The sequence below is a fragment of the Coregonus clupeaformis genome, unplaced genomic scaffold, assembly GCF_020615455.1.
Source record: "Coregonus clupeaformis isolate EN_2021a unplaced genomic scaffold, ASM2061545v1 scaf0051, whole genome shotgun sequence".
NCBI classification, from domain to species: Eukaryota; Metazoa; Chordata; class Actinopteri; order Salmoniformes; family Salmonidae; genus Coregonus; species Coregonus clupeaformis.
The window spans coordinates 468108-480822 of NW_025533506.1; positions in this window are offsets into that span (position 1 = coordinate 468108).

Genomic DNA, 12715 nt, shown 5'->3' on the forward strand with positions numbered 1-12715 from the left:
CAGGACAGATACTATAGAACATCTAATGTGATGGACCATATGACAGATACTATAGAACATCTAATGTGATAGACCATATGACAGATACTATAGAACATCTAATGTGATGGACCATATGACAGATACTATAGAACATCTAATGTGATGGACCATATGACAGATACTATAGAACATCTAATGTGATGGACCATATGACAGATACTATAGAACATCTAATGTGATGAACCGTATGACTGATACTATAGAACATCTAATGTGATGGACCATATGACAGGACAGATACTATAGAACATCTAATGTGATGGACCATATGACAGGACAGATACTATAGAACATCTAATGTGATGGACCATATGACTGGACAGATACTATAGAACATCTAATGTGATGGACCATATGACAGATACTATAGAACATCTAATGTGATGGACCATATGACAGATACTATAGAACATCTAATGTGATGGACCATATGACTGGACAGATACTATAGAACATCTAATGTGATGGACCATATGACAGGACAGATACTATAGAACATCTAATGTGATGGACCATATGACAGATACTATAGAACATCTAATGTGATGGACCATATGACAGATACTATAGAACATCTAATGTGATGGACCATATGACAGATATTATAGAACATCTAATGTGATGGACCATATGACAGATACTATAGAACATCTAATGTGATGGACCATATGACTGGACAGATACTATAGAACATCTAATGTGATGGACCATATGACAGATACTATAGAACATCTAATGTGATGGACCATATGACAGATACTATAGAACATCTAATGTGATGGACCATATGACAGATACTATAGAACATCTAATGTGATGGACCATATGACAGGACAGATACTATAGAACATCTAATGTGATGGACCATATGACTGATACTATAGAATATCTAATGTGATGGACCATATGACTGGACAGATACTATAGAACATCTAATGTGATGGACCATATGACAGATATTATAGAACATCTAATGTGATGGACCATATGACTGATACTATAGAACATCTAATGTGATGGACCATATGACAGATACTATAGAACATCTAATGTGATGGACCAAATGACAGATACTATAGAACATCTAATGTGATGGACCATATGACTGGACAGATACTATAGAACATCTAATGTGATGGACCATATGACAGATACTATAGAACATCTAATGTGATGGACCATATGACTGATACTATAGAACATCTAATGTGATGGACCATATGACTGGACAGATACTATAGAACATCTAATGTGATGGACCATATGACAGGACAGATATTATACAACATCTAATGTGATGGACCATATGACAGGACAGATACTATAGAACATCTAATGTGATGGACCATATGACAGGACAGATACTATAGAATATCTAATGTGATGGACCATATGACAGATACTATAGAACATCTAATGTGATGGACCATATGACAGATACTATAGAACATCTAATGTGATGGACCATATGACAGATACTATAGAACATCTAATGTGATGGACAATATGACAGGACAGATATTATACAACATCTAATGTGATGGACCATATGACAGGACAGATACTATAGAACATCTAATGTGATGGACCATATGACAGATACTATAGAACATCTAATGTGATGGACCATATGACAGATACTATAGAACATCTAATGTGATGGACCATATGACAGGACAGATACTATAGAACATCTAATGTGATGGACCATATGACTGATACTATAGAACATCTAATGTGATGGACCAAATGACAGATACTATAGAACATCTAATGTGATGGACCATATGACTGGACAGATACTATAGAACATCTAATGTGATGGACCATATGACAGATATTATAGAACATCTAATGTGATGGACCATATGACTGATACTATAGAACATCTAATGTGATGGACCATATGACAGATACTATAGAACATCTAATGTGATGGACCAAATGACAGATACTATAGAACATCTAATGTGATGGACCATATGACTGGACAGATACTATAGAACATCTAATGTGATGGACCATATGACTGGACAGATACTATAGAACATCCAATGTGATGGACCATATGACAGGACAGATATTATACAACATCTAATGTGATGGACCATATGACAGGACAGATACTATAGAACATCTAATGTGATGGACCATATGACAGGACAGATACTATAGAACATATAATGTGATGGACCATATGACTGGACAGGTTAAATAGAATATCTAATGTGATGGACCATATGACAGATACTATAGAACATCTAATGTGATGGACCATATGACAGATACTATAGAACATCTAATGTGATGGACCAAATGACAGATACTATAGAACATCTAATGTGATGGACCATATGACAGGACAGATACTATAGAACATCTAATGTGATGGACCATATGACTGATACTATAGAATATCTAATGTGATGGACCATATGACTGGACAGATACTATAGAACATCTAATGTGATGGACCATATGACAGATACTATAGAACATCTAATGTGATGGACCATATGACAGATATTATAGAACATCTAATGTGATGGACCATATGACTGATACTATAGAACATCTAATGTGATGGACCATATGACAGATACTATAGAACATCTAATGTGATGGACCAAATGACAGATACTATAGAACATCTAATGTGATGGACCATATGACTGGACAGATACTATAGAACATCTAATGTGATGGACCATATGACTGATACTATAGAACATCTAATGTGATGGACCATATGACAGATACTATAGAACATCTAATGTGATGGACCATATGATAGGACAGATACTATAGAACATCTAATGTGATGGACCATATGACAGATACTATAGAACATCTAATGTGATGGACCATATGACAGGACAGATACTATAGAACATCTAATGTGATGGACCATATGACTGGACAGGTTAAATAGAATATCTAATGTGATGGACCATATGACAGATACTATATAACATCTAATGTGATGGACCATATGACAGATACTATAGAACATCTAATGTGATGGACCATATGACAGATACTATAGAACATCTAATGTGATGGACCATATGACAGATACTATAGAACATCTAATGTGATGGACCATATGACAGGACAGATACTATAGAACATCTAATGTGATGGACCATATGACTGATACTATAGAATATCTAATTTGATGGACCATATGACTGGACATATACTATAGAACATCTAATGTGATGGACCATATGGACAGATATTATAGAACATCTAATGTGATGGACCATATGACTGATACTATAGAACATCTAATGTGATGGACCATATGACAGATACTATAGAACATCTAATGTGATGGACCAAATGACAGATACTATAGAACATCTAATGTGATGGACCATATGACTGGACAGATACTATACAACATCTAATGTGATGGACCATATGACTGATACTATAGAACATCTAATGTGATAGACCATATGACAGATACTATAGAACATCTAATGTGATGGACCATATGACAGATACTATAGAACATCTAATGTGATAGACCATATGACAGATACTATAGAACATCTAATGTGATGGACCATATGACAGATACTATAGAACATCTAATGTGATGGACCATATGACAGATACTATAGAACATCTAATGTGATGGACCATATGACAGATACTATAGAACATCTAATGTGATGAACCGTATGACTGATACTATAGAACATCTAATGTGATGGACCATATGACAGGACAGATACTATAGAACATCTAATGTGATGGACCATATGACAGGACAGATACTATAGAACATCTAATGTGATGGACCATATGACTGGACAGATACTATAGAACATCTAATGTGATGGACCATATGACAGATACTATAGAACATCTAATGTGATGGACCATATGACAGATACTATAGAACATCTAATGTGATGGACCATATGACTGGACAGATACTATAGAACATCTAATGTGATGGACCATATGACAGGACAGATACTATAGAACATCTAATGTGATGGACCATATGACAGATACTATAGAACATCTAATGTGATGGACCATATGACAGATACTATAGAACATCTAATGTGATGGACCATATGACAGATATTATAGAACATCTAATGTGATGGACCATATGACAGATACTATAGAACATCTAATGTGATGGACCATATGACTGGACAGATACTATAGAACATCTAATGTGATGGACCATATGACTGATACTATAGAACATCTAATGTGATGGACCTTATGACTGATACTATAGAACATATAATGTGATGGATCATATGACTGGACAGATACTATAGAACATCTAATGTGATGGACCATATGACTGGACAGATATTATAGAACATCTAATGTGATGGACCATATGACAGATACTATAGAACATCTAATGTGATGGACCATATGACAGATACTATAGAACATCTAATGTGATGGACCAAATGACAGATACTATAGAACATCTAATGTGATGGACCATATGACTGGACAGATACTATAGAACATCTAATGTGATGGACCATATGACTGGACAGATACTATAGAACATCCAATGTGATGGACCATATGACAGGACAGATATTATACAACATCTAATGTGATGGACCATATGACAGGACAGATACTATAGAACATCTAATGTGATGGACCATATGACAGGACAGATACTATAGAACATCTAATGTGATGGACCATATGACTGGACAGGTTAAATAGAATATCTAATGTGATGGACCATATGACAGATACTATAGAACATCTAATGTGATGGACCATATGACAGATACTATAGAACATCTAATGTGATGGACCAAATGACAGATACTATAGAACATCTAATGTGATGGACCATATGACAGGACAGATACTATAGAACATCTAATGTGATGGACCATATGACTGATACTATAGAATATCTAATGTGATGGACCATATGACTGGACAGATACTATAGAACATCTAATGTGATGGACCATATGACAGATACTATAGAACATCTAATGTGATGGACCATATGACAGATATTATAGAACATCTAATGTGATGGACCATATGACTGATACTATAGAACATCTAATGTGATGGACCATATGACAGATACTATAGAACATCTAATGTGATGGACCAAATGACAGATACTATAGAACATCTAATGTGATGGACCATATGACTGGACAGATACTATAGAACATCTAATGTGATGGACCATATGACTGATACTATAGAACATCTAATGTGATGGACCATATGACAGATACTATAGAACATCTAATGTGATGGACCATATGACAGGACAGATACTATAGAACATCTAATGTGATGGACCATATGACAGATACTATAGAACATCTAATGTGATGGACCATATGACAGGACAGATACTATAGAACATCTAATGTGATGGACCATATGACTGGAATGGTTAAATAGAATATCTAATGTGATGGACCATATGACAGATACTATAGAACATCTAATGTGATGGACCATATGACAGATACTATAGAACATCTAATGTGATGGACCATATGACAGATACTATAGAACATCTAATGTGATGGACCATATGACAGATACTATAGAACATCTAATGTGATGGACCATATGACAGGACAGATACTATAGAACATCTAATGTGATGGACCATATGACTGATACTATAGAATATCTAATTTGATGGACCATATGACTGGACATATACTATAGAACATCTAATGTGATGGACCATATGACAGATATTATAGAACATCTAATGTGATGGACCATATGACTGATACTATAGAACATCTAATGTGATGGACTATATGACAGATACTATAGAACATCTAATGTGATGGACCAAATGACAGATACTATAGAACATCTAATGTGATGGACCATATGACTGGACAGATACTATACAACATCTAATGTGATGGACCATATGACTGATACTATAGAACATCTAATGTGATAGACCATATGACAGATACTATAGAACATCTAATGTGATGGACCATATGACAGATACTATAGAACATCTAATGTGATAGACCATATGACAGATACTATAGAACATCTAATGTGATGGACCATATGACAGATACTATAGAACATCTAATGTGATGGACCATATGACAGATACTATAGAACATCTAATGTGATGGACCATATGACAGATACTATAGAACATCTAATGTGATGAACCGTATGACTGATACTATAGAACATCTAATGTGATGGACCATATGACAGGACAGATACTATAGAACATCTAATGTGATGGACCATATGACAGGACAGATACTATAGAACATCTAATGTGATGGACCATATGACTGGACAGATACTATAGAACATCTAATGTGATGGACCATATGACAGATACTATAGAACATCTAATGTGATGGACCATATGACAGATACTATAGAACATCTAATGTGATGGACCATATGACTGGACAGATACTATAGAACATCTAATGTGATGGACCATATGACAGGACAGATACTATAGAACATCTAATGTGATGGACCATATGACAGATACTATAGAACATCTAATGTGATGGACCATATGACAGATACTATAGAACATCTAATGTGATGGACCATATGACAGATACTATAGAACATCTAATGTGATGGACCATATGACTGGACAGATACTATAGAACATCTAATGTGATGGACCATATGACTGATACTATAGAACATCTAATGTGATGGACCTTATGACTGATACTATAGAACATATAATGTGATGGATCATATGACTGGACAGATACTATAGAACATCTAATGTGATGGACCATATGACTGGACAGATATTATAGAACATCTAATGTGATGGACCATATGACAGATACTATAGAACATCTAATGTGATGGACCATATGACTGGACAGATACTATAGAAGATCTAATGTGATGGACCATATGACTGGACAGATACTATAGAACATCTAATGTGATGGACCATATGACTGATACTATAGAACATCTAATGTGATGGACCATATGACTGATACTATAGAACATCTAATGTGATGGACCATATGACTGGACAGATACTATAGAACATCTAATGTGATGGACCATATGACTGATACTATAGAACATCTAATGTGATGGACCATATGACTGATACTATAGAACATCTAATGTGATGGACCATATGACTGGACAGATACTATAGAACATCTAATGTGATGGACCATATGACTGGACAGATACTATAGAACATCTAATGTGATGGACCATATGACTGATACTATAGAACATCTAATGTGATGGACCATATGACTGGACAGATACTATAGAACATCTAATGTGATGGACAATATGACAGGACAGATACTATAGAACATCTAATGTGATGGACCATATGACTGGACAGATACTATAGAACATCTAATGTGATGGACCACATGACTGGACAGATACTATAGAACATCTAATGTGATGGACCATATGACTGGACAGATATTATAGAACATCTAATGTGATGGACCATATGACAGATACTATAGAACATCTAATGTGATGGACCATATGACTGGACAGATACTATAGAAGATCTAATGTGATGGACCATATGACTGGACAGATACTATAGAACATCTAATGTGATGGACCATATGACTGGATACTATAGAACATCTAATGTGATGGACCATATGACTGATACTATAGAACATCTAATGTGATGGACCATATGACTGGACAGATACTATAGAACATCTAATGTGATGGACCATATGACTGATACTATAGAACATCTAATGTGATGGACCATATGACTGATACTATAGAACATCTAATGTGATGGACCATATGACTGGACAGATACTATAGAACATCTAATGTGATGGACCATATGACTGGACAGATACTATAGAACATCTAATGTGATGGACCATATGACTGATACTATAGAACATCTAATGTGATGGACCATATGACTGGACAGATACTATAGAACATCTAATGTGATGGACAATATGACAGGACAGATACTATAGAACATCTAATGTGATGGACCATATGACTGGACAGATACTATAGAACATCTAATGTGATGGACCACATGACTGGACAGATACTATAGAACATCTAATGTGATGGACAATATGACAGGACAGATACTATGGAACATCTAATGTGATGGACCATATGACAGGACAGATATTATGGAACATCTAGTGTGATGGACCATATGACTGGACAGATACTATAGAACATCTAATGTGATGGACCATATGACTGGACAGATACTATAGAACATCTAATGTGATGGACCATATGACAGATACTATAGAACATCTAATGTGATGGACCATATGACTGGAGAGACACTATAGAACATCTAATGTGATGGACCACATGACTGGACAGATACTATAGAACATCTAATGTGATGGACCATATGACTGGACAGATACTATTGAACATCTAATGTGATGGACCATATGACAGATACTACAGAACATCTAATGTGATGGACAATATGACAGGACAGATACTATGGAACATCTAATGTGATGGACCATATGACAGGACAGATATTATGGAACATCTAATGTGATGGACCATATGACAGATACTATAGAACATCTAATGTGATGGACCATATGACAGATACTATAGAACATCTAATGTGATGGACCATATGACAGGACAGATACTATAGAACATCTAATGTGATGGACCATATGACAGATACTATAGAACATCTAATGTGATGGACCATATGCCAGGACAGATACTATAGAACATCTAATGTGATGGACCATATGACAGGACAGATACTATAGAACATCTAATGTGATGGACCATATGACAGGACAGATACTATAGAACATCTAATGTGATGGACCATATGACAGATACTATAGAACATCTAATGTGATGGACCTTATGACAGGACAGATACTATAGAACATCTAATGTGATGGACCATATGACTGATACTATAGAACATCTAATGTGATGGACCATATGACAGGACAGATACTATAGAACATCTAATGTGATAGACCATATGACAGATACTATAGAACATCTAATGTGATGGACCATATGACTGGACAGATACTATAGAACATCTAACGTGATGGACCATATGACAGATACTATAGAACATCTAATGTGATGGACCATATGACAGATACTATAGAACATCTAATGTGATGGACCATATGACAGGACAGATACTATAGAACATCTAATGTGATGGACCATATGACAGGACAGATACTATAGAACATCTAATGTGATGGACCATATCAAGTAAAATAAAATAAAAACACATTTTATTTGTCACATACACGTGTTTAGCAGATGTTATTGCGGGTGTTGCGAAAAACGTGTGCTTCTAGCTCCGACAGTGCAGTAATATCTAACAAGTCATATCTGACCATTTCACAATACACACACATCTCAGTAAGGAATGGAATTTAGAATATATATTTACGGAGATGGATGTTGACTTGCTGAAATCCATCAATCAATGAAAGGCTTGCCAAACGTGATATCTTAGATATACTACGAGAGGACATCAATGCATTATGTGCAGTCTAGAATTCAGCCAATGTCAGATTAATGATCTAAGGAAAGAGAACACAGTGCTGAACGGTACTGTAGACTCTATTCTGTAGACTCTATACTGTAGACTCTATTCTGTAGACTCTATTCTGTAGACTCTATACTGTAGACTCTATACTGTAGACTCTATACTGTAGACTCTATTCTGTAGACTCTATACTGTAGACTTTATTCTGTAGACTCTATTCTGTAGACTCTATACTGTAGACTCTATACTGTAGACTCTATTCTGTAGACTCTATTCTGTAGACTCTATACTGTAGACTCTATTCTGTAGACTCTATTCTGTAGACTCTATACTGTAGACTCTATTCTGTAGACTCTATTCTGTAGACTCTATACTGTAGACTCTATACTGTAGACTCTATACTGTAGACTCTATTCTGTAGACTCTATAGTGTAGACTCTATACTGTAGACTCTATTCTGTAGACTCTATTCTGTAGACTCTATACTGTAGACTCTATACTGTAGACTCTATTCTGTAGACTCTATTCTGTAGACTCTATTCTGTAGACTCTATACTGTAGACTCTATACTGTAGACTCTATACTGTAGACTCTATACTGTAGACTCTATTCTGTAGACTCTATTCTGTAGACTCTATACTGTAGACTCTATACTGTAGACTCTATACTAGACTCTATACTGTAGACTCTATTCTGTAGACTCTATACTGTAGACTCTATACTGTAGACTCTATACTAGACTCTATACTGTAGACTCTATACTTTAGACTCTATTCTGTAGACTCTATTCTGTAGACTCTATACTGTAGACTCTATACTGTAGACTCTATACTGTAGACTCTATTCTGTAGACTCTATTCTGTAGACTCTATACTGTAGACTCTATACTGTAGACTCTATTCTGTAGACTCTATTCTGTGGACTCTATACTGTAGACTCTATACTGTATACTCTATACTGTAGACTCTATTCTGTAGACTCTATACTGTATACTCTATACTTTAGACTCTATTCTGTAGACTCTATACTGTAGACTCTATTCTGTAGACTCTATACTGTAGACTCTATACTCTAGACTCTATACTGTAGACTCTATACTGTAGACTCTATTCTGTAGACTCTATTCTGTAGACTCTATACTGTAGACTCTATACTGTAGACTCTATACTGTAGACTCTATTCTGTAGACTCTATACTGTAGACTCTATACTGTAGACTCTATTCTGTAGACTCTATTCTGTAGACTCTATTCTGTAGATCTATACTGTAGACTCTATACTGTAGACTCTATTCTGTAGACTCTATAATGTAGATTATATACTGTAGACTCTATACTGTAGACTCTATTCTGTAGACTCTATACCGTAGACTCTATACTAGACTCTATACTGTAGACTCTATACTGTAGACTCTATTCTGTAGACTCTATTCTGTAGACTCTATTCTGTAGACTCTATACTGTAGACTCTATACTGTAGACTCTATTCTGTAGACTCTATTCTGTAGACTCTATACTGTAGACTCTATACTGTAGACTCTATTCTGTAGACTCTATACTGTAGACTCTATACTCTAGACTCTATACTCTAGACTCTATACTGTAGACTCTATACTGTAGACTCTATTCTGTAGACTCTATTCTGTAGACTCTATACTGTAGACTCTATACTGTAGACTCTATACTGTAGACTCTATTCTGTAGACTCTATACTGTAGACTCTATACTGTAGACTCTATTCTGTAGACTCTATTCTGTAGACTCTATTCTGTAGAATCTATACTGTAGACTCTATACTGTAGACTCTATTCTGTAGACTATATACTGTAGACTCTATACTGTAGACTCTATTCTGTAGACTCTATACCGTAGACTCTATACTAGACTCTATACTGTAGACTCTATACTGTAGACTCTATTCTGTAGACTCTATTCGGTAGACTCTATTCTGTAGACTCTATACTGTAGACTCTATACTGTAGACTCTATTCTGTAGACTATATTCTGTAGACTCTATACTGTAGACTCTATACTGTAGACTCTATACTGTAGACTCTATTCTGTAGACTCTATACTGTAGACTCTATACTGTAGACTCTATACTAGACTCTATACTGTAGACTCTATACTGTAGACTGTATTCTGTAGACTCTATTCTGTAGACTCTATACTGTAGACTCTATACTGTAGACTCTATTATGTAGACTCTATTCTGTAGACTCTATTCTGTAGACTCTATACTGTATACTCTATACTGTAGACTCTATTCTGTAGACTCTATACTGTATACTCTATACTGTACACTATATTCTGTAGACTCTATACTGTAGACTCTATTCTGTAGACTCTATACTGTAGACTCTATTCTGTAGACTCTATACTGTAGACTCTATACTGTAGACTCTATTCTGTAGACTCTATACTGTAGACTCTATACTGTAGACTCTATACTGTAGACTCTATTCTGTAGACTCTATACTGTAGACTCTATACTGTAGACTCTATTCTGTAGACTCTGTACTGTAGACTCTATACTGTAGACTCTATACTAGACTCTATAATGTAGACTCTATTCTGTAGACTCTATACTGTAGACTCTATTCTGTAGACTCTATAGTGTAGACTCTATACTGTAGACTCTATTCTGTAGACTCTATTCTGTAGACTCTATACTGTAGACTCTATTCTGTAGACTCTATTCTGTAGACTCTATACTGTAGACTCTATACTGTAGACTCTATACTGTAGACTCTATACTGTAGACTCTATTCTGTAGACTCTATTCTGTAGACTCTATACTGTAGACTCTATACTGTAGACTCTATACTAGACTCTATACTGTAGACTCTATTCTGTAGACTCTATACTGTAGACTCTATACTGTAGACTCTATACTGTAGACTCTATACTTTAGCTATTCTGTAGACTCTATTCTGTAGACTCTATACTGTAGACTCTATACTGTAGACTCTATTCTGTAGACTCTATTCTGTAGACTCTATACTGTAGACTCTATACTGTAGACTCTATTCTGTAGACTCTATACTGTAGACTCTATACTGTAGACTCTATACTGTAGACTCTATTCTGTAGACTCTATTCTGTAGACT